Below are 27,469 nucleotides of genomic sequence, written 5' to 3'. Positions count from 1 at the left end.
TCTGACCATTCACAGAACCTCACGCAGGATCTGTGTGCTTTCTCCATACCGTCCCCTGGTTCAAGACTCCTCCCATCTACCTGAGGCTTTGGATGCATTAAAGCCATTTGCATAAGAAAGACACTAGCCACCAGCCTCAGGCATGTGGAGGCACTCTAAAAGCTGATTCCTTCTCCCCATCCCCCAGCCACAAACTCTGGGGATTTTTGGACTCCCCTGTTTCTGTAACAATAGGAGAATCTATGCTACTGAAATCTACAGGACACTTATTACATTAGGCCACTCTACCAAACCTTAGAGATATAGCAGCTCCATCTAATACATATAAACATACACAGGGAGGCTGCCAAAATGAAGAGACAAAGAAACATGGCCCAAATGAAAGAACAGAACAAAATTCAAAAAAAAAAAAAAAAAAAAAAAAAAAAACCGCCTAGACAAAACAGAGAAAAACAATCTACTAGATGCAGAGTTCATAACACTGGTTATAAGGATGCTCAGTGAACTTGGTGAGGACTTTAACAGCATAAAAAAATGCAGTCAGCAACAAAGGATAGACTTAGTGGAATAAAGAACAATTTAGAGGGAATCAACAGTAGAACGGATGAAGCTGAGAATCAAATCAGCAGTTTGGATGTAAGGAAGCAAAAAACAACCAATCATAATGTTACAGAACCCCTGGGCTGCTCCAATTGAAAACAAACCCACTGGCTCTTTAGTTAGGGGCCCGGTGGCCCGCCGCCAAAATTATAACTCTCAATACCAGAGTTTAGTGAAAAGAAAAAGAATTGTTTATTTAACAGTTATATAGATTTAGTTATTTGCGGATTTCTGTTGTTAAGTCTTATGCTCTTTAAAACACCCACAAACACATATCCTTGCTCCCCCCCCCACTTCCAAACCAGGCTAGTTTTAGGAAAGTCAGAGAAACCGTTTCCCTACTTTCCAAACACAGTTCAGCTTTACCAGCAGCTGCCAATCATTCAATCTGATTGGGGAGGTCCTTTCTGTGCTGTGGTGCCCTCCAGCTCTCAATGCAGAACCACCTGGATTCTCAGCCTCCTTGCAAACTCCCTTCTTCCCGCAAACCGTGTGGATCTTCTCTCCTTCTCAAAACTGCATGGCGAGAGCCTCTTAAAGCAGCCTGGAGACCCCTTCTCCAAGCCACATGGAGAAGGCCCCTTCACCAAGCCACGTGGAGGGAGCACACGAGAGAGCGAGAGAGCGAGAGCCCAAGAGCGAGCGCACGCGAGAGAGAGAGCTAAAATGTCCGCAGTTGCTTATATATCCTTGACTACGTCCTCTGATGCATGGGTGCGGTAACCAGTTCTGACCATTCACAGAACCTCACGCAGGATCTGTGTGCTTTCTCCATACCGTCCCCTGGTTCAAGACTCCTCCCATCTACCTGAGGCTTTGGATGCATTAAAGCCATTTGCATAAGAAAGACACTAGCCACCAGCCTCAGGCATGTGGAGGCACTCTAAAAGCTGATTCCTTCTCCCCATCCCCCAGCCACAAACTCTGGGGATTTTTGGACTCCCCTGTTTCTGTAACAATAGGAGAATCTATGCTACTGAAATCTACAGGACACTTATTACATTAGGCCACTCTACCAAACCTTAGAGATATAGCAGCTCCATCTAATACATATAAACATACACAGGGAGGCTGCCAAAATGAAGAGACAAAGAAACATGGCCCAAATGAAAGAACAGAACAAAATTCAAAAAAAAAAAAAAAAAAAAAAAACCGACTAGACAAAACAGAGAAAAACAATCTACTAGATGCAGAGTTCATAACACTGGTTATAAGGATGCTCAGTGAACTTGGTGAGGACTTTAACAGCATAAAAAAATGCAGTCAGCAACAAAGGATAGACTTAGTGGAATAAAGAACAATTTAGAGGGAATCAACAGTAGAACGGATGAAGCTGAGAATCAAATCAGCAGTTTGGATGTAAGGAAGCAAAAAACAACCAATCATAATGTTACAGAACCCCTGGGCTGCTCCAATTGAAAACAAACCCACTGGCTCTTTAGTTAGGGGCCCGGTGGCCCGCCGCCAAAATTATAACTCTCAATACCAGAGTTTAGTGAAAAGAAAAAGAATTGTTTATTTAACAGTTATATAGATTTAGTTATTTGCGGATTTCTGTTGTTAAGTCTTATGCTCTTTAAAACACCCACAAACACATATCCTTGCTCCCCCCCCCACTTCCAAACCAGGCTAGTTTTAGGAAAGTCAGAGAAACCGTTTCCCTACTTTCCAAACACAGTTCAGCTTTACCAGCAGCTGCCAATCATTCAATCTGATTGGGGAGGTCCTTTCTGTGCTGTGGTGCCCTCCAGCTCTCAATGCAGAACCACCTGGATTCTCAGCCTCCTTGCAAACTCCCTTCTTCCCGCAAACCGTGTGGATCTTCTCTCCTTCTCAAAACTGCATGGCGAGAGCCTCTTAAAGCAGCCTGGAGACCCCTTCTCCAAGCCACATGGAGAAGGCCCCTTCACCAAGCCACGTGGAGGGAGCACACGAGAGAGCGAGAGAGCGAGAGCCCAAGAGCGAGCGCACGCGCGAGAGAGAGCTAAAATGTCCGCAGTTGCTTATATATCCTTGACTACGTCCTCTGATGCATGGGTGCGGTAACCAGTTCTGACCATTCACAGAACCTCACGCAGGATCTGTGTGCTTTCTCCATACCGTCCCCTGGTTCAAGACTCCTCCCATCTACCTGAGGCTTTGGATGCATTAAAGCCATTTGCATAAGAAAGACACTAGCCACCAGCCTCAGGCATGTGGAGGCACTCTAAAAGCTGATTCCTTCTCCCCATCCCCCAGCCACAAACTCTGGGGATTTTTGGACTCCCCTGTTTCTGTAACAATAGGAGAATCTATGCTACTGAAATCTACAGGACACTTATTACATTAGGCCACTCTACCAAACCTTAGAGATATAGCAGCTCCATCTAATACATATAAACATACACAGGGAGGCTGCCAAAATGAAGAGACAAAGAAACATGGCCCAAATGAAAGAACAGAACAAAATTCAAAAAAAAAAAAAAAAAAAAAAAAAAAACCGCCTAGACAAAACAGAGAAAAACAATCTACTAGATGCAGAGTTCATAACACTGGTTATAAGGATGCTCAGTGAACTTGGTGAGGACTTTAACAGCATAAAAAAATGCAGTCAGCAACAAAGGATAGACTTAGTGGAATAAAGAACAATTTAGAGGGAATCAACAGTAGAACGGATGAAGCTGAGAATCAAATCAGCAGTTTGGATGTAAGGAAGCAAAAAACAACCAATCATAATGTTACAGAACCCCTGGGCTGCTCCAATTGAAAACAAACCCACTGGCTCTTTAGTTAGGGGCCCGGTGGCCCGCCGCCAAAATTATAACTCTCAATACCAGAGTTTAGTGAAAAGAAAAAGAATTGTTTATTTAACAGTTATATAGATTTAGTTATTTGCGGATTTCTGTTGTTAAGTCTTATGCTCTTTAAAACACCCACAAACACATATCCTTGCTCCCCCCCCCACTTCCAAACCAGGCTAGTTTTAGGAAAGTCAGAGAAACCGTTTCCCTACTTTCCAAACACAGTTCAGCTTTACCAGCAGCTGCCAATCATTCAATCTGATTGGGGAGGTCCTTTCTGTGCTGTGGTGCCCTCCAGCTCTCAATGCAGAACCACCTGGATTCTCAGCCTCCTTGCAAACTCCCTTCTTCCCGCAAACCGTGTGGATCTTCTCTCCTTCTCAAAACTGCATGGCGAGAGCCTCTTAAAGCAGCCTGGAGACCCCTTCTCCAAGCCACATGGAGAAGGCCCCTTCACCAAGCCACGTGGAGGGAGCACACGAGAGAGCGAGAGAGCGAGAGCCCAAGAGCGAGCGCACGCGAGAGAGAGAGCTAAAATGTCCGCAGTTGCTTATATATCCTTGACTACGTCCTCTGATGCATGGGTGCGGTAACCAGTTCTGACCATTCACAGAACCTCACGCAGGATCTGTGTGCTTTCTCCATACCGTCCCCTGGTTCAAGACTCCTCCCATCTACCTGAGGCTTTGGATGCATTAAAGCCATTTGCATAAGAAAGACACTAGCCACCAGCCTCAGGCATGTGGAGGCACTCTAAAAGCTGATTCCTTCTCCCCATCCCCCAGCCACAAACTCTGGGGATTTTTGGACTCCCCTGTTTCTGTAACAATAGGAGAATCTATGCTACTGAAATCTACAGGACACTTATTACATTAGGCCACTCTACCAAACCTTAGAGATATAGCAGCTCCATCTAATACATATAAACATACACAGGGAGGCTGCCAAAATGAAGAGACAAAGAAACATGGCCCAAATGAAAGAACAGAACAAAATTCAAAAAAAAAAAAAAAAAAAAAAAACCGACTAGACAAAACAGAGAAAAACAATCTACTAGATGCAGAGTTCATAACACTGGTTATAAGGATGCTCAGTGAACTTGGTGAGGACTTTAACAGCATAAAAAAATGCAGTCAGCAACAAAGGATAGACTTAGTGGAATAAAGAACAATTTAGAGGGAATCAACAGTAGAACGGATGAAGCTGAGAATCAAATCAGCAGTTTGGATGTAAGGAAGCAAAAAACAACCAATCATAATGTTACAGAACCCCTGGGCTGCTCCAATTGAAAACAAACCCACTGGCTCTTTAGTTAGGGGCCCGGTGGCCCGCCGCCAAAATTATAACTCTCAATACCAGAGTTTAGTGAAAAGAAAAAGAATTGTTTATTTAACAGTTATATAGATTTAGTTATTTGCGGATTTCTGTTGTTAAGTCTTATGCTCTTTAAAACACCCACAAACACATATCCTTGCTCCTCCCCCCACTTCCAAACCAGGCTAGTTTTAGGAAAGTCAGAGAAACCGTTTCCCTACTTTCCAAACACAGTTCAGCTTTACCAGCAGCTGCCAATCATTCAATCTGATTGGGGAGGTCCTTTCTGTGCTGTGGTGCCCTCCAGCTCTCAATGCAGAACCACCTGGATTCTCAGCCTCCTTGCAAACTCCCTTCTTCCCGCAAACCGTGTGGATCTTCTCTCCTTCTCAAAACTGCATGGCGAGAGCCTCTTAAAGCAGCCTGGAGACCCCTTCTCCAAGCCACATGGAGAAGGCCCCTTCACCAAGCCACGTGGAGGGAGCACACGAGAGAGCGAGAGAGCGAGAGCCCAAGAGCGAGCGCACGCGAGAGAGAGAGCTAAAATGTCCGCAGTTGCTTATATATCCTTGACTACGTCCTCTGATGCATGGGTGCGGTAACCAGTTCTGACCATTCACAGAACCTCACGCAGGATCTGTGTGCTTTCTCCATACCGTCCCCTGGTTCAAGACTCCTCCCATCTACCTGAGGCTTTGGATGCATTAAAGCCATTTGCATAAGAAAGACACTAGCCACCAGCCTCAGGCATGTGGAGGCACTCTAAAAGCTGATTCCTTCTCCCCATCCCCCAGCCACAAACTCTGGGGATTTTTGGACTCCCCTGTTTCTGTAACAATAGGAGAATCTATGCTACTGAAATCTACAGGACACTTATTACATTAGGCCACTCTACCAAACCTTAGAGATATAGCAGCTCCATCTAATACATATAAACATACACAGGGAGGCTGCCAAAATGAAGAGACAAAGAAACATGGCCCAAATGAAAGAACAGAACAAAATTCAAAAAAAAAAAAAAAAAAAAAAAAAAAAACCGCCTAGACAAAACAGAGAAAAACAATCTACTAGATGCAGAGTTCATAACACTGGTTATAAGGATGCTCAGTGAACTTGGTGAGGACTTTAACAGCATAAAAAAATGCAGTCAGCAACAAAGGATAGACTTAGTGGAATAAAGAACAATTTAGAGGGAATCAACAGTAGAACGGATGAAGCTGAGAATCAAATCAGCAGTTTGGATGTAAGGAAGCAAAAAACAACCAATCATAATGTTACAGAACCCCTGGGCTGCTCCAATTGAAAACAAACCCACTGGCTCTTTAGTTAGGGGCCCGGTGGCCCGCCGCCAAAATTATAACTCTCAATACCAGAGTTTAGTGAAAAGAAAAAGAATTGTTTATTTAACAGTTATATAGATTTAGTTATTTGCGGATTTCTGTTGTTAAGTCTTATGCTCTTTAAAACACCCACAAACACATATCCTTGCTCCCCCCCCCACTTCCAAACCAGGCTAGTTTTAGGAAAGTCAGAGAAACCGTTTCCCTACTTTCCAAACACAGTTCAGCTTTACCAGCAGCTGCCAATCATTCAATCTGATTGGGGAGGTCCTTTCTGTGCTGTGGTGCCCTCCAGCTCTCAATGCAGAACCACCTGGATTCTCAGCCTCCTTGCAAACTCCCTTCTTCCCGCAAACCGTGTGGATCTTCTCTCCTTCTCAAAACTGCATGGCGAGAGCCTCTTAAAGCAGCCTGGAGACCCCTTCTCCAAGCCACATGGAGAAGGCCCCTTCACCAAGCCACGTGGAGGGAGCACACGAGAGAGCGAGAGAGCGAGAGCCCAAGAGCGAGCGCACGCGCGAGAGAGAGCTAAAATGTCCGCAGTTGCTTATATATCCTTGACTACGTCCTCTGATGCATGGGTGCGGTAACCAGTTCTGACCATTCACAGAACCTCACGCAGGATCTGTGTGCTTTCTCCATACCGTCCCCTGGTTCAAGACTCCTCCCATCTACCTGAGGCTTTGGATGCATTAAAGCCATTTGCATAAGAAAGACACTAGCCACCAGCCTCAGGCATGTGGAGGCACTCTAAAAGCTGATTCCTTCTCCCCATCCCCCAGCCACAAACTCTGGGGATTTTTGGACTCCCCTGTTTCTGTAACAATAGGAGAATCTATGCTACTGAAATCTACAGGACACTTATTACATTAGGCCACTCTACCAAACCTTAGAGATATAGCAGCTCCATCTAATACATATAAACATACACAGGGAGGCTGCCAAAATGAAGAGACAAAGAAACATGGCCCAAATGAAAGAACAGAACAAAACTCAAAAAAAAAAAAAAAAAAAAAAAAACCGACTAGACAAAACAGAGAAAAACAATCTACTAGATGCAGAGTTCATAACACTGGTTATAAGGATGCTCAGTGAACTTGGTGAGGACTTTAACAGCATAAAAAAATGCAGTCAGCAACAAAGGATAGACTTAGTGGAATAAAGAACAATTTAGAGGGAATCAACAGTAGAACGGATGAAGCTGAGAATCAAATCAGCAGTTTGGATGTAAGGAAGCAAAAAACAACCAATCATAATGTTACAGAACCCCTGGGCTGCTCCAATTGTAAACAAACCCACTGGCTCTTTAGTTAGGGGCCCGGTGGCCCGCCGCCAAAATTATAACTCTCAATACCAGAGTTTAGCGAAAAGAAAAAGAATTGTTTATTTAACAGTTATATAGATTTAGTTATTTGCGGATTTCTGTTGTTAAGTCTTATGCTCTTTAAAACACCCACAAACACATATCCTTGCTCCCCCCCCTTCCAAACCAGGCTAGTTTTAGGAAAGTCAGAGAAACCGTTTCCATACTTTCCAAACACAGTTCAGTTTTACCAGCAGCTGCCAATCATTCAATCTGATTGGGGAGGTCCTTTCTGTGCTGTGGTGCCCTCCAGCTCTCAATGCAGAACCACCTGGATTCTCAGCCTCCTTGCAAACTCCCTTCTTCCCGCAAACCGTGTGGATCTTCTCTCCTTCTCAAAACTGCATGGCGAGAGCCTCTTAAAGCAGCCTGGAGACCCCTTCTCCAAGCCACATGGAGAAGGCCCCTTCACCAAGCCACGTGGAGGGAGCACACGAGAGAGCGAGAGATCGAGAGCCCAAAAGCGAGCGCACGCGAGAGAGAGAGCTAAAATGTCCGCAGTTGCTTATATATCCTTGACTACGTCCTCTGATGCATGGGTGCGGTAACCAGTTCTGACCATTCACAGAACCTCACGCAGGATCTGTGTGCTTTCTCCATACCGTCCCCTGGTTCAAGACTCCTCCCATCTACCTGAGGCTTTGGATGCATTAAAGCCATTTGCATAAGAAAGACACTAGCCACCAGCCTCAGGCATGTGGAGGCACTCTAAAAGCTGATTCCTTCTCCCCATCCCCCAGCCACAAACTCTGGGGATTTTTGGACTCCCCTGTTTCTGTAACAATAGGAGAATCTATGCTACTGAAATCTACAGGACACTTATTACATTAGGCCACTCTACCAAACCTTAGAGATATAGCAGCTCCATCTAATACATATAAACATACACAGGGAGGCTGCCAAAATGAAGAGACAAAGAAACATGGCCCAAATGAAAGAACAGAACAAAACTCAAAAAAAAAAAAAAAAAAAAAAAACCGACTAGACAAAACAGAGAAAAACAATCTACTAGATGCAGAGTTCATAACACTGGTTATAAGGATGCTCAGTGAACTTGGTGAGGACTTTAACAGCATAAAAAAATGCAGTCAGCAACAAAGGATAGACTTAGTGGAATAAAGAACAATTTAGAGGGAATCAACAGTAGAACGGATGAAGCTGAGAATCAAATCAGCAGTTTGGATGTAAGGAAGCAAAAAACAACCAATCATAATGTTACAGAACCCCTGGGCTGCTCCAATTGTAAACAAACCCACTGGCTCTTTAGTTAGGGGCCCGGTGGCCCGCCGCCAAAATTATAACTCTCAATACCAGAGTTTAGTGAAAAGAAAAAGAATTGTTTATTTAACAGTTATATAGATTTAGTTATTTGCGGATTTCTGTTGTTAAGTCTTATGCTCTTTAAAACACCCACAAACACATATCCTTGCTCCCCCCCCCCACTTCCAAACCAGGCTAGTTTTAGGAAAGTCAGAGAAACCGTTTCCCTACTTTCCAAACACAGTTCAGCTTTACCAGCAGCTGCCAATCATTCAATCTGATTGGGGAGGTCCTTTCTGTGCTGTGGTGCCCTCCAGCTCTCAATGCAGAACCACCTGGATTCTCAGCCTCCTTGCAAACTCCCTTCTTCCCGCAAACCGTGTGGATCTTCTCTCCTTCTCAAAACTGCATGGCGAGAGCCTCTTAAAGCAGCCTGGAGACCCCTTCTCCAAGCCACATGGAGAAGGCCCCTTCACCAAGCCACGTGGAGGGAGCACACGAGAGAGCGAGAGAGCGAGAGCCCAAGAGCGAGCGCACGCGAGAGAGAGAGCTAAAATGTCCGCAGTTGCTTATATATCCTTGACTACGTCCTCTGATGCATGGGTGCGGTAACCAGTTCTGACCATTCACAGAACCTCACGCAGGATCTGTGTGCTTTCTCCATACCGTCCCCTGGTTCAAGACTCCTCCCATCTACCTGAGGCTTTGGATGCATTAAAGCCATTTGCATAAGAAAGACACTAGCCACCAGCCTCAGGCATGTGGAGGCACTCTAAAAGCTGATTCCTTCTCCCCATCCCCCAGCCACAAACTCTGGGGATTTTTGGACTCCCCTGTTTCTGTAACAATAGGAGAATCTATGCTACTGAAATCTACAGGACACTTATTACATTAGGCCACTCTACCAAACCTTAGAGATATAGCAGCTCCATCTAATACATATAAACATACACAGGGAGGCTGCCAAAATGAAGAGACAAAGAAACATGGCCCAAATGAAAGAACAGAACAAAATTCAAAAAAAAAAAAAAAAAAAAAAAAACCGCCTAGACAAAACAGAGAAAAACAATCTACTAGATGCAGAGTTCATAACACTGGTTATAAAGATGCTCAGTGAACTTGGTGAGGACTTTAACAGCATAAAAAAATGCAGTCAGCAACAAAGGATAGACTTAGTGGAATAAAGAACAATTTAGAGGGAATCAACAGTAGAACGGATGAAGCTGAGAATCAAATCAGCAGTTTGGATGTAAGGAAGCAAAAAACAACCAATCATAATGTTACAGAACCCCTGGGCTGCTCCAATTGAAAACAAACCCACTGGCTCTTTAGTTAGGGGCCCGGTGGCCCGCCGCCAAAATTATAACTCTCAATACCAGAGTTTAGTGAAAAGAAAAAGAATTGTTTATTTAACAGTTATATAGATTTAGTTATTTGCGGATTTCTGTTGTTAAGTCTTATGCTCTTTAAAACACCCACAAACACATATCCTTGCTCCCCCCCCCACTTCCAAACCAGGCTAGTTTTAGGAAAGTCAGAGAAACCGTTTCCCTACTTTCCAAACACAGTTCAGCTTTACCAGCAGCTGCCAATCATTCAATCTGATTGGGGAGGTCCTTTCTGTGCTGTGGTGCCCTCCAGCTCTCAATGCAGAACCACCTGGATTCTCAGCCTCCTTGCAAACTCCCTTCTTCCCGCAAACCGTGTGGATCTTCTCTCCTTCTCAAAACTGCATGGCGAGAGCCTCTTAAAGCAGCCTGGAGACCCCTTCTCCAAGCCACATGGAGAAGGCCCCTTCACCAAGCCACGTGGAGGGAGCACACGAGAGAGCGAGAGAGCGAGAGCCCAAGAGCGAGCGCACGCGAGAGAGAGAGCTAAAATGTCCGCAGTTGCTTATATATCCTTGACTACGTCCTCTGATGCATGGGTGCGGTAACCAGTTCTGACCATTCACAGAACCTCACGCAGGATCTGTGTGCTTTCTCCATACCGTCCCCTGGTTCAAGACTCCTCCCATCTACCTGAGGCTTTGGATGCATTAAAGCCATTTGCATAAGAAAGACACTAGCCACCAGCCTCAGGCATGTGGAGGCACTCTAAAAGCTGATTCCTTCTCCCCATCCCCCAGCCACAAACTCTGGGGATTTTTGGACTCCCCTGTTTCTGTAACAATAGGAGAATCTATGCTACTGAAATCTACAGGACACTTATTACATTAGGCCACTCTACCAAACCTTAGAGATATAGCAGCTCCATCTAATACATATAAACATACACAGGGAGGCTGCCAAAATGAAGAGACAAAGAAACATGGCCCAAATGAAAGAACAGAACAAAATTCAAAAAAAAAAAAAAAAAAAAAAAAAAAAAAAACCGCCTAGACAAAACAGAGAAAAACAATCTACTAGATGCAGAGTTCATAACACTGGTTATAAGGATGCTCAGTGAACTTGGTGAGGACTTTAACAGCATAAAAAAATGCAGTCAGCAACAAAGGATAGACTTAGTGGAATAAAGAACAATTTAGAGGGAATCAACAGTAGAACGGATGAAGCTGAGAATCAAATCAGCAGTTTGGATGTAAGGAAGCAAAAAACAACCAATCATAATGTTACAGAACCCCTGGGCTGCTCCAATTGAAAACAAACCCACTGGCTCTTTAGTTAGGGGCCCGGTGGCCCGCCGCCAAAATTATAACTCTCAATACCAGAGTTTAGTGAAAAGAAAAAGAATTGTTTATTTAACAGTTATATAGATTTAGTTATTTGCGGATTTCTGTTGTTAAGTCTTATGCTCTTTAAAACACCCACAAACACATATCCTTGCTCCCCCCCCCCACTTCCAAACCAGGCTAGTTTTAGGAAAGTCAGAGAAACCGTTTCCCTACTTTCCAAACACAGTTCAGCTTTACCAGCAGCTGCCAATCATTCAATCTGATTGGGGAGGTCCTTTCTGTGCTGTGGTGCCCTCCAGCTCTCAATGCAGAACCACCTGGATTCTCAGCCTCCTTGCAAACTCCCTTCTTCCCGCAAACCGTGTGGATCTTCTCTCCTTCTCAAAACTGCATGGCGAGAGCCTCTTAAAGCAGCCTGGAGACCCCTTCTCCAAGCCACATGGAGAAGGCCCCTTCACCAAGCCACGTGGAGGGAGCACACGAGAGAGCGAGAGAGCGAGAGCCCAAGAGCGAGCGCACGCGAGAGAGAGAGCTAAAATGTCCGCAGTTGCTTATATATCCTTGACTACGTCCTCTGATGCATGGGTGCGGTAACCAGTTCTGACCATTCACAGAACCTCACGCAGGATCTGTGTGCTTTCTCCATACCGTCCCCTGGTTCAAGACTCCTCCCATCTACCTGAGGCTTTGGATGCATTAAAGCCATTTGCATAAGAAAGACACTAGCCACCAGCCTCAGGCATGTGGAGGCACTCTAAAAGCTGATTCCTTCTCCCCATCCCCCAGCCACAAACTCTGGGGATTTTTGGACTCCCCTGTTTCTGTAACAATAGGAGAATCTATGCTACTGAAATCTACAGGACACTTATTACATTAGGCCACTCTACCAAACCTTAGAGATATAGCAGCTCCATCTAATACATATAAACATACACAGGGAGGCTGCCAAAATGAAGAGACAAAGAAACATGGCCCAAATGAAAGAACAGAACAAAATTCAAAAAAAAAAAAAAAAAAAAAAAAAAAAACCGCCTAGACAAAACAGAGAAAAACAATCTACTAGATGCAGAGTTCATAACACTGGTTATAAGGATGCTCAGTGAACTTGGTGAGGACTTTAACAGCATAAAAAAATGCAGTCAGCAACAAAGGATAGACTTAGTGGAATAAAGAACAATTTAGAGGGAATCAACAGTAGAACGGATGAAGCTGAGAATCAAATCAGCAGTTTGGATGTAAGGAAGCAAAAAACAACCAATCATAATGTTACAGAACCCCTGGGCTGCTCCAATTGAAAACAAACCCACTGGCTCTTTAGTTAGGGGCCCGGTGGCCCGCCGCCAAAATTATAACTCTCAATACCAGAGTTTAGTGAAAAGAAAAAGAATTGTTTATTTAACAGTTATATAGATTTAGTTATTTGCGGATTTCTGTTGTTAAGTCTTATGCTCTTTAAAACACCCACAAACACATATCCTTGCTCCCCCCCCCCACTTCCAAACCAGGCTAGTTTTAGGAAAGTCAGAGAAACCGTTTCCCTACTTTCCAAACACAGTTCAGCTTTACCAGCAGCTGCCAATCATTCAATCTGATTGGGGAGGTCCTTTCTGTGCTGTGGTGCCCTCCAGCTCTCAATGCAGAACCACCTGGATTCTCAGCCTCCTTGCAAACTCCCTTCTTCCCGCAAACCGTGTGGATCTTCTCTCCTTCTCAAAACTGCATGGCGAGAGCCTCTTAAAGCAGCCTGGAGACCCCTTCTCCAAGCCACATGGAGAAGGCCCCTTCACCAAGCCACGTGGAGGGAGCACACGAGAGAGCGAGAGAGCGAGAGCCCAAGAGCGAGCGCACGCGAGAGAGAGAGCTAAAATGTCCGCAGTTGCTTATATATCCTTGACTACGTCCTCTGATGCATGGGTGCGGTAACCAGTTCTGACCATTCACAGAACCTCACGCAGGATCTGTGTGCTTTCTCCATACCGTCCCCTGGTTCAAGACTCCTCCCATCTACCTGAGGCTTTGGATGCATTAAAGCCATTTGCATAAGAAAGACACTAGCCACCAGCCTCAGGCATGTGGAGGCACTCTAAAAGCTGATTCCTTCTCCCCATCCCCCAGCCACAAACTCTGGGGATTTTTGGACTCCCCTGTTTCTGTAACAATAGGAGAATCTATGCTACTGAAATCTACAGGACACTTATTACATTAGGCCACTCTACCAAACCTTAGAGATATAGCAGCTCCATCTAATACATATAAACATACACAGGGAGGCTGCCAAAATGAAGAGACAAAGAAACATGGCCCAAATGAAAGAACAGAACAAAATTCAAAAAAAAAAAAAAAAAAAAAAAAAAAACCGCCTAGACAAAACAGAGAAAAACAATCTACTAGATGCAGAGTTCATAACACTGGTTATAAGGATGCTCAGTGAACTTGGTGAGGACTTTAACAGCATAAAAAAATGCAGTCAGCAACAAAGGATAGACTTAGTGGAATAAAGAACAATTTAGAGGGAATCAACAGTAGAACGGATGAAGCTGAGAATCAAATCAGCAGTTTGGATGTAAGGAAGCAAAAAACAACCAATCATAATGTTACAGAACCCCTGGGCTGCTCCAATTGAAAACAAACCCACTGGCTCTTTAGTTAGGGGCCCGGTGGCCCGCCGCCAAAATTATAACTCTCAATACCAGAGTTTAGTGAAAAGAAAAAGAATTGTTTATTTAACAGTTATATAGATTTAGTTATTTGCGGATTTCTGTTGTTAAGTCTTATGCTCTTTAAAACACCCACAAACACATATCCTTGCTCCCCCCCCCACTTCCAAACCAGGCTAGTTTTAGGAAAGTCAGAGAAACCGTTTCCCTACTTTCCAAACACAGTTCAGCTTTACCAGCAGCTGCCAATCATTCAATCTGATTGGGGAGGTCCTTTCTGTGCTGTGGTGCCCTCCAGCTCTCAATGCAGAACCACCTGGATTCTCAGCCTCCTTGCAAACTCCCTTCTTCCCGCAAACCGTGTGGATCTTCTCTCCTTCTCAAAACTGCATGGCGAGAGCCTCTTAAAGCAGCCTGGAGACCCCTTCTCCAAGCCACATGGAGAAGGCCCCTTCACCAAGCCACGTGGAGGGAGCACACGAGAGAGCGAGAGAGCGAGAGCCCAAGAGCGAGCGCACGCGCGAGAGAGAGCTAAAATGTCCGCAGTTGCTTATATATCCTTGACTACGTCCTCTGATGCATGGGTGCGGTAACCAGTTCTGACCATTCACAGAACCTCACGCAGGATCTGTGTGCTTTCTCCATACCGTCCCCTGGTTCAAGACTCCTCCCATCTACCTGAGGCTTTGGATGCATTAAAGCCATTTGCATAAGAAAGACACTAGCCACCAGCCTCAGGCATGTGGAGGCACTCTAAAAGCTGATTCCTTCTCCCCATCCCCCAGCCACAAACTCTGGGGATTTTTGGACTCCCCTGTTTCTGTAACAATAGGAGAATCTATGCTACTGAAATCTACAGGACACTTATTACATTAGGCCACTCTACCAAACCTTAGAGATATAGCAGCTCCATCTAATACATATAAACATACACAGGGAGGCTGCCAAAATGAAGAGACAAAGAAACATGGCCCAAATGAAAGAACAGAACAAAATTCAAAAAAAAAAAAAAAAAAAAAAAAAAAAACCGCCTAGACAAAACAGAGAAAAACAATCTACTAGATGCAGAGTTCATAACACTGGTTATAAGGATGCTCAGTGAACTTGGTGAGGACTTTAACAGCATAAAAAAATGCAGTCAGCAACAAAGGATAGACTTAGTGGAATAAAGAACAATTTAGAGGGAATCAACAGTAGAACGGATGAAGCTGAGAATCAAATCAGCAGTTTGGATGTAAGGAAGCAAAAAACAACCAATCATAATGTTACAGAACCCCTGGGCTGCTCCAATTGAAAACAAACCCACTGGCTCTTTAGTTAGGGGCCCGGTGGCCCGCCGCCAAAATTATAACTCTCAATACCAGAGTTTAGTGAAAAGAAAAAGAATTGTTTATTTAACAGTTATATAGATTTAGTTATTTGCGGATTTCTGTTGTTAAGTCTTATGCTCTTTAAAACACCCACAAACACATATCCTTGCTCCCCCCCCCCCACTTCCAAACCAGGCTAGTTTTAGGAAAGTCAGAGAAACCGTTTCCCTACTTTCCAAACACAGTTCAGCTTTACCAGCAGCTGCCAATCATTCAATCTGATTGGGGAGGTCCTTTCTGTGCTGTGGTGCCCTCCAGCTCTCAATGCAGAACCACCTGGATTCTCAGCCTCCTTGCAAACTCCCTTCTTCCCGCAAACCGTGTGGATCTTCTCTCCTTCTCAAAACTGCATGGCGAGAGCCTCTTAAAGCAGCCTGGAGACCCCTTCTCCAAGCCACATGGAGAAGGCCCCTTCACCAAGCCACGTGGAGGGAGCACACGAGAGAGCGAGAGAGCGAGAGCCCAAGAGCGAGCGCACGCGAGAGAGAGAGCTAAAATGTCCGCAGTTGCTTATATATCCTTGACTACGTCCTCTGATGCATGGGTGCGGTAACCAGTTCTGACCATTCACAGAACCTCACGCAGGATCTGTGTGCTTTCTCCATACCGTCCCCTGGTTCAAGACTCCTCCCATCTACCTGAGGCTTTGGATGCATTAAAGCCATTTGCATAAGAAAGACACTAGCCACCAGCCTCAGGCATGTGGAGGCACTCTAAAAGCTGATTCCTTCTCCCCATCCCCCAGCCACAAACTCTGGGGATTTTTGGACTCCCCTGTTTCTGTAACAATAGGAGAATCTATGCTACTGAAATCTACAGGACACTTATTACATTAGGCCACTCTACCAAACCTTAGAGATATAGCAGCTCCATCTAATACATATAAACATACACAGGGAGGCTGCCAAAATGAAGAGACAAAGAAACATGGCCCAAATGAAAGAACAGAACAAAATTCAAAAAAAAAAAAAAAAAAAAAAAAAAAAACCGCCTAGACAAAACAGAGAAAAACAATCTACTAGATGCAGAGTTCATAACACTGGTTATAAGGATGCTCAGTGAACTTGGTGAGGACTTTAACAGCATAAAAAAATGCAGTCAGCAACAAAGGATAGACTTAGTGGAATAAAGAACAATTTAGAGGGAATCAACAGTAGAACGGATGAAGCTGAGAATCAAATCAGCAGTTTGGATGTAAGGAAGCAAAAAACAACCAATCATAATGTTACAGAACCCCTGGGCTGCTCCAATTGAAAACAAACCCACTGGCTCTTTAGTTAGGGGCCCGGTGGCCCGCCGCCAAAATTATAACTCTCAATACCAGAGTTTAGTGAAAAGAAAAAGAATTGTTTATTTAACAGTTATATAGATTTAGTTATTTGCGGATTTCTGTTGTTAAGTCTTATGCTCTTTAAAACACCCACAAACACATATCCTTGCTCCCCCCCCCACTTCCAAACCAGGCTAGTTTTAGGAAAGTCAGAGAAACCGTTTCCCTACTTTCCAAACACAGTTCAGCTTTACCAGCAGCTGCCAATCATTCAATCTGATTGGGGAGGTCCTTTCTGTGCTGTGGTGCCCTCCAGCTCTCAATGCAGAACCACCTGGATTCTCAGCCTCCTTGCAAACTCCCTTCTTCCCGCAAACCGTGTGGATCTTCTCTCCTTCTCAAAACTGCATGGCGAGAGCCTCTTAAAGCAGCCTGGAGACCCCTTCTCCAAGCCACATGGAGAAGGCCCCTTCACCAAGCCACGTGGAGGGAGCACACGAGAGAGCGAGAGAGCGAGAGCCCAAGAGCGAGCGCACGCGCGAGAGAGAGCTAAAATGTCCGCAGTTGCTTATATATCCTTGACTACGTCCTCTGATGCATGGGTGCGGTAACCAGTTCTGACCATTCACAGAACCTCACGCAGGATCTGTGTGCTTTCTCCATACCGTCCCCTGGTTCAAGACTCCTCCCATCTACCTGAGGCTTTGGATGCATTAAAGCCATTTGCATAAGAAAGACACTAGCCACCAGCCTCAGGCATGTGGAGGCACTCTAAAAGCTGATTCCTTCTCCCCATCCCCCAGCCACAAACTCTGGGGATTTTTGGACTCCCCTGTTTCTGTAACAATAGGAGAATCTATGCTACTGAAATCTACAGGACACTTATACATTAGGCCACTCTACCAAACCTTAGAGATATAGCAGCTCCATCTAATACATATAAACATACACAGGGAGGCTGCCAAAATGAAGAGACAAAGAACATGGCCCAAATGAAAGAACAGAACAAAATTCAAAAAAAAAAAAAAAAAAAAAAAAAAAAAACCGCCTAGACAAAACAGAGAAAAACAATCTACTAGATGCAGAGTTCATAACACTGGTTATAAGGATGCTCAGTGAACTTGGTGAGGACTTTAACAGCATAAAAAAATGCAGTCAGCAACAAAGGATAGACTTAGTGGAATAAAGAACAATTTAGAGGGAATCAACAGTAGAACGGATGAAGCTGAGAATCAATCAGCAGTTTGGATGTAAGGAAGCAAAAAACAACCAATCATAATGTTACAGAACCCCTGGGCTGCTCCAATTGAAAACAAACCCACTGGCTCTTTAGTTAGGGGCCCGGTGGCCCGCCGCCAAAATTATAACTCTCAATACCAGAGTTTAGTGAAAAGAAAAAGAATTGTTTATTTAACAGTTATATAGATTTAGTTATTTGCGGATTTCTGTTGTTAAGTCTTATGCTCTTTAAAACACCCACAAACACATATCCTTGCTCCCCCCCCCCACTTCCAAACCAGGCTAGTTTTAGGAAAGTCAGAGAAACCGTTTCCCTACTTTCCAAACACAGTTCAGCTTTACCAGCAGCTGCCAATCATTCAATCTGATTGGGGAGGTCCTTTCTGTGCTGTGGTGCCCTCCAGCTCTCAATGCAGAACCACCTGGATTCTCAGCCTCCTTGCAAACTCCCTTCTTCCCGCAAACCGTGTGGATCTTCTCTCCTTCTCAAAACTGCATGGCGAGAGCCTCTTAAAGCAGCCTGGAGACCCCTTCTCCAAGCCACATGGAGAAGGCCCCTTCACCAAGCCACGTGGAGGGAGCACACGAGAGAGCGAGAGAGCGAGAGCCCAAGAGCGAGCGCACGCGAGAGAGAGAGCTAAAATGTCCGCAGTTGCTTATATATCCTTGACTACGTCCTCTGATGCATGGGTGCGGTAACCAGTTCTGACCATTCACAGAACCTCACGCAGGATCTGTGGTGCTTTCTCCATACCGTCCCCTGGTTCAAGACTCCTCCCATCTACCTGAGGCTTTGGATGCATTAAAGCCATTTGCATAAGAAAGACACTAGCCACCAGCCTCAGGCATGTGGAGGCACTCTAAAAGCTGATTCCTTCTCCCATCCCCCAGCCACAAACTCTGGGATTTTTGGACTCCCCTGTTTCTGTAACAATAGGAGAATCTATGCTACTGAAATCTACAGGACACTTATTACATTAGGCCACTCTACCAAACCTTAGAGATATAGCAGCTCCATCTAATACATATAAACATACACAGGGAGGCTGCCAAAATGAAGAGACAAAGAAACATGGCCCAAATGAAAGAACAGAACAAAATTCAAAAAAAAAAAAAAAAAAAAAAAAAACCGACTAGACAAAACAGAGAAAAACAATCTACTAGATGCAGAGTTCATAACACTGGTTATAAGGATGCTCAGTGAACTTGGTGAGGACTTTAACAGCATAAAAAAATGCAGTCAGCAACAAAGGATAGACTTAGTGGAATAAAGAACAATTTAGAGGGAATCAACAGTAGAACGGATGAAGCTGAGAATCAAATCAGCAGTTTGGATGTAAGGAAGCAAAAAACAACCAATCATAATGTTACAGAACCCCTGGGCTGCTCCAATTGAAAACAAACCCACTGGCTCTTTAGTTAGGGGCCCGGTGGCCCGCCGCCAAAATTATAACTCTCAATACCAGAGTTTAGTGAAAAGAAAAAGAATTGTTTATTTAACAGTTATATAGATTTAGTTATTTGCGGATTTCTGTTGTTAAGTCTTATGCTCTTTAAAACACCCACAAACACATATCCTTGCTCCTCCCCCCACTTCCAAACCAGGCTAGTTTTAGGAAAGTCAGAGAAACCGTTTCCCTACTTTCCAAACACAGTTCAGCTTTACCAGCAGCTGCCAATCATTCAATCTGATTGGGGAGGTCCTTTCTGTGCTGTGGTGCCCTCCAGCTCTCAATGCAGAACCACCTGGATTCTCAGCCTCCTTGCAAACTCCCTTCTTCCCGCAAACCGTGTGGATCTTCTCTCCTTCTCAAAACTGCATGGCGAGAGCCTCTTAAAGCAGCCTGGAGACCCCTTCTCCAAGCCACATGGAGAAGGCCCCTTCACCAAGCCACGTGGAGGGAGCACACGAGAGAGCGAGAGAGCGAGAGCCCAAGAGCGAGCGCACGCGAGAGAGAGAGCTAAAATGTCCGCAGTTGCTTATATATCCTTGACTACGTCCTCTGATGCATGGGTGCGGTAACCAGTTCTGACCATTCACAGAACCTCACGCAGGATCTGTGTGCTTTCTCCATACCGTCCCCTGGTTCAAGACTCCTCCCATCTACCTGAGGCTTTGGATGCATTAAAGCCATTTGCATAAGAAAGACACTAGCCACCAGCCTCAGGCATGTGGAGGCACTCTAAAAGCTGATTCCTTCTCCCCATCCCCCAGCCACAAACTCTGGGGATTTTTGGACTCCCCTGTTTCTGTAACAATAGGAGAATCTATGCTACTGAAATCTACAGGACACTTATTACATTAGGCCACTCTACCAAACCTTAGAGATATAGCAGCTCCATCTAATACATATAAACATACACAGGGAGGCTGCCAAAATGAAGAGACAAAGAAACATGGCCCAAATGAAAGAACAGAACAAAATTCAAAAAAAAAAAAAAAAAAAAAAAAAAAAACCGCCTAGACAAAACAGAGAAAAACAATCTACTAGATGCAGAGTTCATAACACTGGTTATAAGGATGCTCAGTGAACTTGGTGAGGACTTTAACAGCATAAAAAAATGCAGTCAGCAACAAAGGATAGACTTAGTGGAATAAAGAACAATTTAGAGGGAATCAACAGTAGAACGGATGAAGCTGAGAATCAAATCAGCAGTTTGGATGTAAGGAAGCAAAAAACAACCAATCATAATGTTACAGAACCCCTGGGCTGCTCCAATTGAAAACAAACCCACTGGCTCTTTAGTTAGGGGCCCGGTGGCCCGCCGCCAAAATTATAACTCTCAATACCAGAGTTTAGTGAAAAGAAAAAGAATTGTTTATTTAACAGTTATATAGATTTAGTTATTTGCGGATTTCTGTTGTTAAGTCTTATGCTCTTTAAAACACCCACAAACACATATCCTTGCTCCCCCCCCCACTTCCAAACCAGGCTAGTTTTAGGAAAGTCAGAGAAACCGTTTCCCTACTTTCCAAACACAGTTCAGCTTTACCAGCAGCTGCCAATCATTCAATCTGATTGGGGAGGTCCTTTCTGTGCTGTGGTGCCCTCCAGCTCTCAATGCAGAACCACCTGGATTCTCAGCCTCCTTGCAAACTCCCTTCTTCCCGCAAACCGTGTGGATCTTCTCTCCTTCTCAAAACTGCATGGCGAGAGCCTCTTAAAGCAGCCTGGAGACCCCTTCTCCAAGCCACATGGAGAAGGCCCCTTCACCAAGCCACGTGGAGGGAGCACACGAGAGAGCGAGAGAGCGAGAGCCCAAGAGCGAGCGCACGCGAGAGAGAGAGCTAAAATGTCCGCAGTTGCTTATATATCCTTGACTACGTCCTCTGATGCATGGGTGCGGTAACCAGTTCTGACCATTCACAGAACCTCACGCAGGATCTGTGTGCTTTCTCCATACCGTCCCCTGGTTCAAGACTCCTCCCATCTACCTGAGGCTTTGGATGCATTAAAGCCATTTGCATAAGAAAGACACTAGCCACCAGCCTCAGGCATGTGGAGGCACTCTAAAAGCTGATTCCTTCTCCCCATCCCCCAGCCACAAACTCTGGGGATTTTTGGACTCCCCTGTTTCTGTAACAATAGGAGAATCTATGCTACTGAAATCTACAGGACACTTATTACATTAGGCCACTCTACCAAACCTTAGAGATATAGCAGCTCCATCTAATACATATAAACATACACAGGGAGGCTGCCAAAATGAAGAGACAAAGAAACATGGCCCAAATGAAAGAACAGAACAAAATTCAAAAAAAAAAAAAAAAAAAAAAAACCGACTAGACAAAACAGAGAAAAACAATCTACTAGATGCAGAGTTCATAACACTGGTTATAAGGATGCTCAGTGAACTTGGTGAGGACTTTAACAGCATAAAAAAATGCAGTCAGCAACAAAGGATAGACTTAGTGGAATAAAGAACAATTTAGAGGGAATCAACAGTAGAACGGATGAAGCTGAGAATCAAATCAGCAGTTTGGATGTAAGGAAGCAAAAAACAACCAATCATAATGTTACAGAACCCCTGGGCTGCTCCAATTGAAAACAAACCCACTGGCTCTTTAGTTAGGGGCCCGGTGGCCCGCCGCCAAAATTATAACTCTCAATACCAGAGTTTAGTGAAAAGAAAAAGAATTGTTTATTTAACAGTTATATAGATTTAGTTATTTGCGGATTTCTGTTGTTAAGTCTTATGCTCTTTAAAACACCCACAAACACATATCCTTGCTCCTCCCCCCACTTCCAAACCAGGCTAGTTTTAGGAAAGTCAGAGAAACCGTTTCCCTACTTTCCAAACACAGTTCAGCTTTACCAGCAGCTGCCAATCATTCAATCTGATTGGGGAGGTCCTTTCTGTGCTGTGGTGCCCTCCAGCTCTCAATGCAGAACCACCTGGATTCTCAGCCTCCTTGCAAACTCCCTTCTTCCCGCAAACCGTGTGGATCTTCTCTCCTTCTCAAAACTGCATGGCGAGAGCCTCTTAAAGCAGCCTGGAGACCCCTTCTCCAAGCCACATGGAGAAGGCCCCTTCACCAAGCCACGTGGAGGGAGCACACGAGAGAGCGAGAGAGCGAGAGCCCAAGAGCGAGCGCACGCGAGAGAGAGAGCTAAAATGTCCGCAGTTGCTTATATATCCTTGACTACGTCCTCTGATGCATGGGTGCGGTAACCAGTTCTGACCATTCACAGAACCTCACGCAGGATCTGTGTGCTTTCTCCATACCGTCCCCTGGTTCAAGACTCCTCCCATCTACCTGAGGCTTTGGATGCATTAAAGCCATTTGCATAAGAAAGACACTAGCCACCAGCCTCAGGCATGTGGAGGCACTCTAAAAGCTGATTCCTTCTCCCCATCCCCCAGCCACAAACTCTGGGGATTTTTGGACTCCCCTGTTTCTGTAACAATAGGAGAATCTATGCTACTGAAATCTACAGGACACTTATTACATTAGGCCACTCTACCAAACCTTAGAGATATAGCAGCTCCATCTAATACATATAAACATACACAGGGAGGCTGCCAAAATGAAGAGACAAAGAAACATGGCCCAAATGAAAGAACAGAACAAAATTCAAAAAAAAAAAAAAAAAAAAAAAAAAAAACCGCCTAGACAAAACAGAGAAAAACAATCTACTAGATGCAGAGTTCATAACACTGGTTATAAGGATGCTCAGTGAACTTGGTGAGGACTTTAACAGCATAAAAAAATGCAGTCAGCAACAAAGGATAGACTTAGTGGAATAAAGAACAATTTAGAGGGAATCAACAGTAGAACGGATGAAGCTGAGAATCAAATCAGCAGTTTGGATGTAAGGAAGCAAAAAACAACCAATCATAATGTTACAGAACCCCTGGGCTGCTCCAATTGAAAACAAACCCACTGGCTCTTTAGTTAGGGGCCCGGTGGCCCGCCGCCAAAATTATAACTCTCAATACCAGAGTTTAGTGAAAAGAAAAAGAATTGTTTATTTAACAGTTATATAGATTTAGTTATTTGCGGATTTCTGTTGTTAAGTCTTATGCTCTTTAAAACACCCACAAACACATATCCTTGCTCCCCCCCCCACTTCCAAACCAGGCTAGTTTTAGGAAAGTCAGAGAAACCGTTTCCCTACTTTCCAAACACAGTTCAGCTTTACCAGCAGCTGCCAATCATTCAATCTGATTGGGGAGGTCCTTTCTGTGCTGTGGTGCCCTCCAGCTCTCAATGCAGAACCACCTGGATTCTCAGCCTCCTTGCAAACTCCCTTCTTCCCGCAAACCGTGTGGATCTTCTCTCCTTCTCAAAACTGCATGGCGAGAGCCTCTTAAAGCAGCCTGGAGACCCCTTCTCCAAGCCACATGGAGAAGGCCCCTTCACCAAGCCACGTGGAGGGAGCACACGAGAGAGCGAGAGAGCGAGAGCCCAAGAGCGAGCGCACGCGCGAGAGAGAGCTAAAATGTCCGCAGTTGCTTATATATCCTTGACTACGTCCTCTGATGCATGGGTGCGGTAACCAGTTCTGACCATTCACAGAACCTCACGCAGGATCTGTGTGCTTTCTCCATACCGTCCCCTGGTTCAAGACTCCTCCCATCTACCTGAGGCTTTGGATGCATTAAAGCCATTTGCATAAGAAAGACACTAGCCACCAGCCTCAGGCATGTGGAGGCACTCTAAAAGCTGATTCCTTCTCCCCATCCCCCAGCCACAAACTCTGGGGATTTTTGGACTCCCCTGTTTCTGTAACAATAGGAGAATCTATGCTACTGAAATCTACAGGACACTTATTACATTAGGCCACTCTACCAAACCTTAGAGATATAGCAGCTCCATCTAATACATATAAACATACACAGGGAGGCTGCCAAAATGAAGAGACAAAGAAACATGGCCCAAATGAAAGAACAGAACAAAATTCAAAAAAAAAAAAAAAAAAAAAAAAACCGACTAGACAAAATAGAGAAAAACAATCTACTAGATGCAGAGTTCATAACACTGGTTATAAGGATGCTCAGTGAACTTGGTGAGGACTTTAACAGCATAAAAAAATGCAGTCAGCAACAAAGGATAGACTTAGTGGAATAAAGAACAATTTAGAGGGAATCAACAGTAGAACGGATGAAGCTGAGAATCAAATCAGCAGTTTGGATGTAAGGAAGCAAAAAACAACCAATCATAATGTTACAGAACCCCTGGGCTGCTCCAATTGTAAACAAACCCACTGGCTCTTTAGTTAGGGGCCCGGTGGCCCGCCGCCAAAATTATAACTCTCAATACCAGAGTTTAGTGAAAAGAAAAAGAATTGTTTATTTAACAGTTATATAGATTTAGTTATTTGCGGATTTCTGTTGTTAAGTCTTATGCTCTTTAAAACACCCACAAACACATATCCTTGCTCCCCCCCCCTTCCAAACCAGGCTAGTTTTAGGAAAGTCAGAGAAACCGTTTCCCTACTTTCCAAACACAGTTCAGCTTTACCAGCAGCTGCCAATCATTCAATCTGATTGGGGAGGTCCTTTCTGTGCTGTGGTGCCCTCCAGCTCTCAATGCAGAACCACCTGGATTCTCAGCCTCCTTGCAAACTCCCTTCTTCCCGCAAACCGTGTGGATCTTCTCTCCTTCTCAAAACTGCATGGCGAGAGCCTCTTAAAGCAGCCTGGAGACCCCTTCTCCAAGCCACATGGAGAAGGCCCCTTCACCAAGCCACGTGGAGGGAGCACACGAGAGAGCGAGAGAGCGAGAGCCCAAGAGCGAGCGCACGCGCGAGAGAGAGCTAAAATGTCCGCAGTTGCTTATATATCCTTGACTACGTCCTCTGATGCATGGGTGCGGTAACCAGTTCTGACCATTCACAGAACCTCACGCAGGATCTGTGTGCTTTCTCCATACCGTCCCCTGGTTCAAGACTCCTCCCATCTACCTGAGGCTTTGGATGCATTAAAGCCATTTGCATAAGAAAGACACTAGCCACCAGCCTCAGGCATGTGGAGGCACTCTAAAAGCTGATTCCTTCTCCCCATCCCCCAGCCACAAACTCTGGGGATTTTTGGACTCCCCTGTTTCTGTAACAATAGGAGAATCTATGCTACTGAAATCTACAGGACACTTATTACATTAGGCCACTCTACCAAACCTTAGAGATATAGCAGCTCCATCTAATACATATAAACATACACAGGGAGGCTGCCAAAATGAAGAGACAAAGAAACATGGCCCAAATGAAAGAACAGAACAAAACTCAAAAAAAAAAAAAAAAAAAAAAAAAAAAAAAAACCGCCTAGACAAAACAGAGAAAAACAATCTACTAGATGCAGAGTTCATAACACTGGTTATAAGGATGCTCAGTGAACTTGGTGAGGACTTTAACAGCATAAAAAAATGCAGTCAGCAACAAAGGATAGACTTAGTGGAATAAAGAACAATTTAGAGGGAATCAACAGTAGAACGGATGAAGCTGAGAATCAAATCAGCAGTTTGGATGTAAGGAAGCAAAAAACAACCAATCATAATGTTACAGAACCCCTGGGCTGCTCCAATTGAAAACAAACCCACTGGCTCTTTAGTTAGGGGCCCGGTGGCCCGCCGCCAAAATTATAACTCTCAATACCAGAGTTTAGTGAAAAGAAAAAGAATTGTTTATTTAACAGTTATATAGATTTAGTTATTTGCGGATTTCTGTTGTTAAGTCTTATGCTCTTTAAAACACCCACAAACACATATCCTTGCTCCCCCCCCTTCCAAACCAGGCTAGTTTTAGGAAAGTCAGAGAAACCGTTTCCCTACTTTCCAAACACAGTTCAGCTTTACCAGCAGCTGCCAATCATTCAATCTGATTGGGGAGGTCCTTTCTGTGCTGTGGTGCCCTCCAGCTCTCAATGCAGAACCACCTGGATTCTCAGCCTCCTTGCAAACTCCCTTCTTCCCGCAAACCGTGTGGATCTTCTCTCCTTCTCAAAACTGCATGGCGAGAGCCTCTTAAAGCAGCCTGGAGACCCCTTCTCCAAGCCACATGGAGAAGGCCCCTTCACCAAGCCACGTGGAGGGAGCACACGAGAGAGCGAGAGAGCGAGAGCCCAAGAGCGAGCGCACGCGAGAGAGAGAGCTAAAATGTCCGCAGTTGCTTATATATCCTTGACTACGTCCTCTGATGCATGGGTGCGGTAACCAGTTCTGACCATTCACAGAACCTCACGCAGGATCTGTGTGCTTTCTCCATACCGTCCCCTGGTTCAAGACTCCTCCCATCTACCTGAGGCTTTGGATGCATTAAAGCCATTTGCATAAGAAAGACACTAGCCACCAGCCTCAGGCATGTGGAGGCACTCTAAAAGCTGATTCCTTCTCCCCATCCCCCAGCCACAAACTCTGGGGATTTTTGGACTCCCCTGTTTCTGTAACAATAGGAGAATCTATGCTACTGAAATCTACAGGACACTTATTACATTAGGCCACTCTACCAAACCTTAGAGATATAGCAGCTCCATCTAATACATATAAACATACACAGGGAGGCTGCCAAAATGAAGAGACAAAGAAACATGGCCCAAATGAAAGAACAGAACAAAATTCAAAAAAAAAAAAAAAAAAAAAAAAAAAACCGCCTAGACAAAACAGAGAAAAACAATCTACTAGATGCAGAGTTCATAACACTGGTTATAAGGATGCTCAGTGAACTTGGTGAGGACTTTAACAGCATAAAAAAATGCAGTCAGCAACAAAGGATAGACTTAGTGGAATAAAGAACAATTTAGAGGGAATCAACAGTAGAACGGATGAAGCTGAGAATCAAATCAGCAGTTTGGATGTAAGGAAGCAAAAAACAACCAATCATAATGTTACAGAACCCCTGGGCTGCTCCAATTGAAAACAAACCCACTGGCTCTTTAGTTAGGGGCCCGGTGGCCCGCCGCCAAAATTATAACTCTCAATACCAGAGTTTAGTGAAAAGAAAAAGAATTGTTTATTTAACAGTTATATAGATTTAGTTATTTGCGGATTTCTGTTGTTAAGTCTTATGCTCTTTAAAACACCCACAAACACATATCCTTGCTCCCCCCCCCACTTCCAAACCAGGCTAGTTTTAGGAAAGTCAGAGAAACCGTTTCCCTACTTT

The sequence above is a fragment of the Furipterus horrens genome, unplaced genomic scaffold (genome assembly GCF_987537825.1).
Source record: "Furipterus horrens unplaced genomic scaffold, mFurHor1.1.pri manual_scaffold_4, whole genome shotgun sequence".
In the NCBI taxonomy this organism is placed as follows: domain Eukaryota; kingdom Metazoa; phylum Chordata; class Mammalia; order Chiroptera; family Furipteridae; genus Furipterus; species Furipterus horrens.
Note: the sequence above shows the minus strand (reverse complement) of the source record.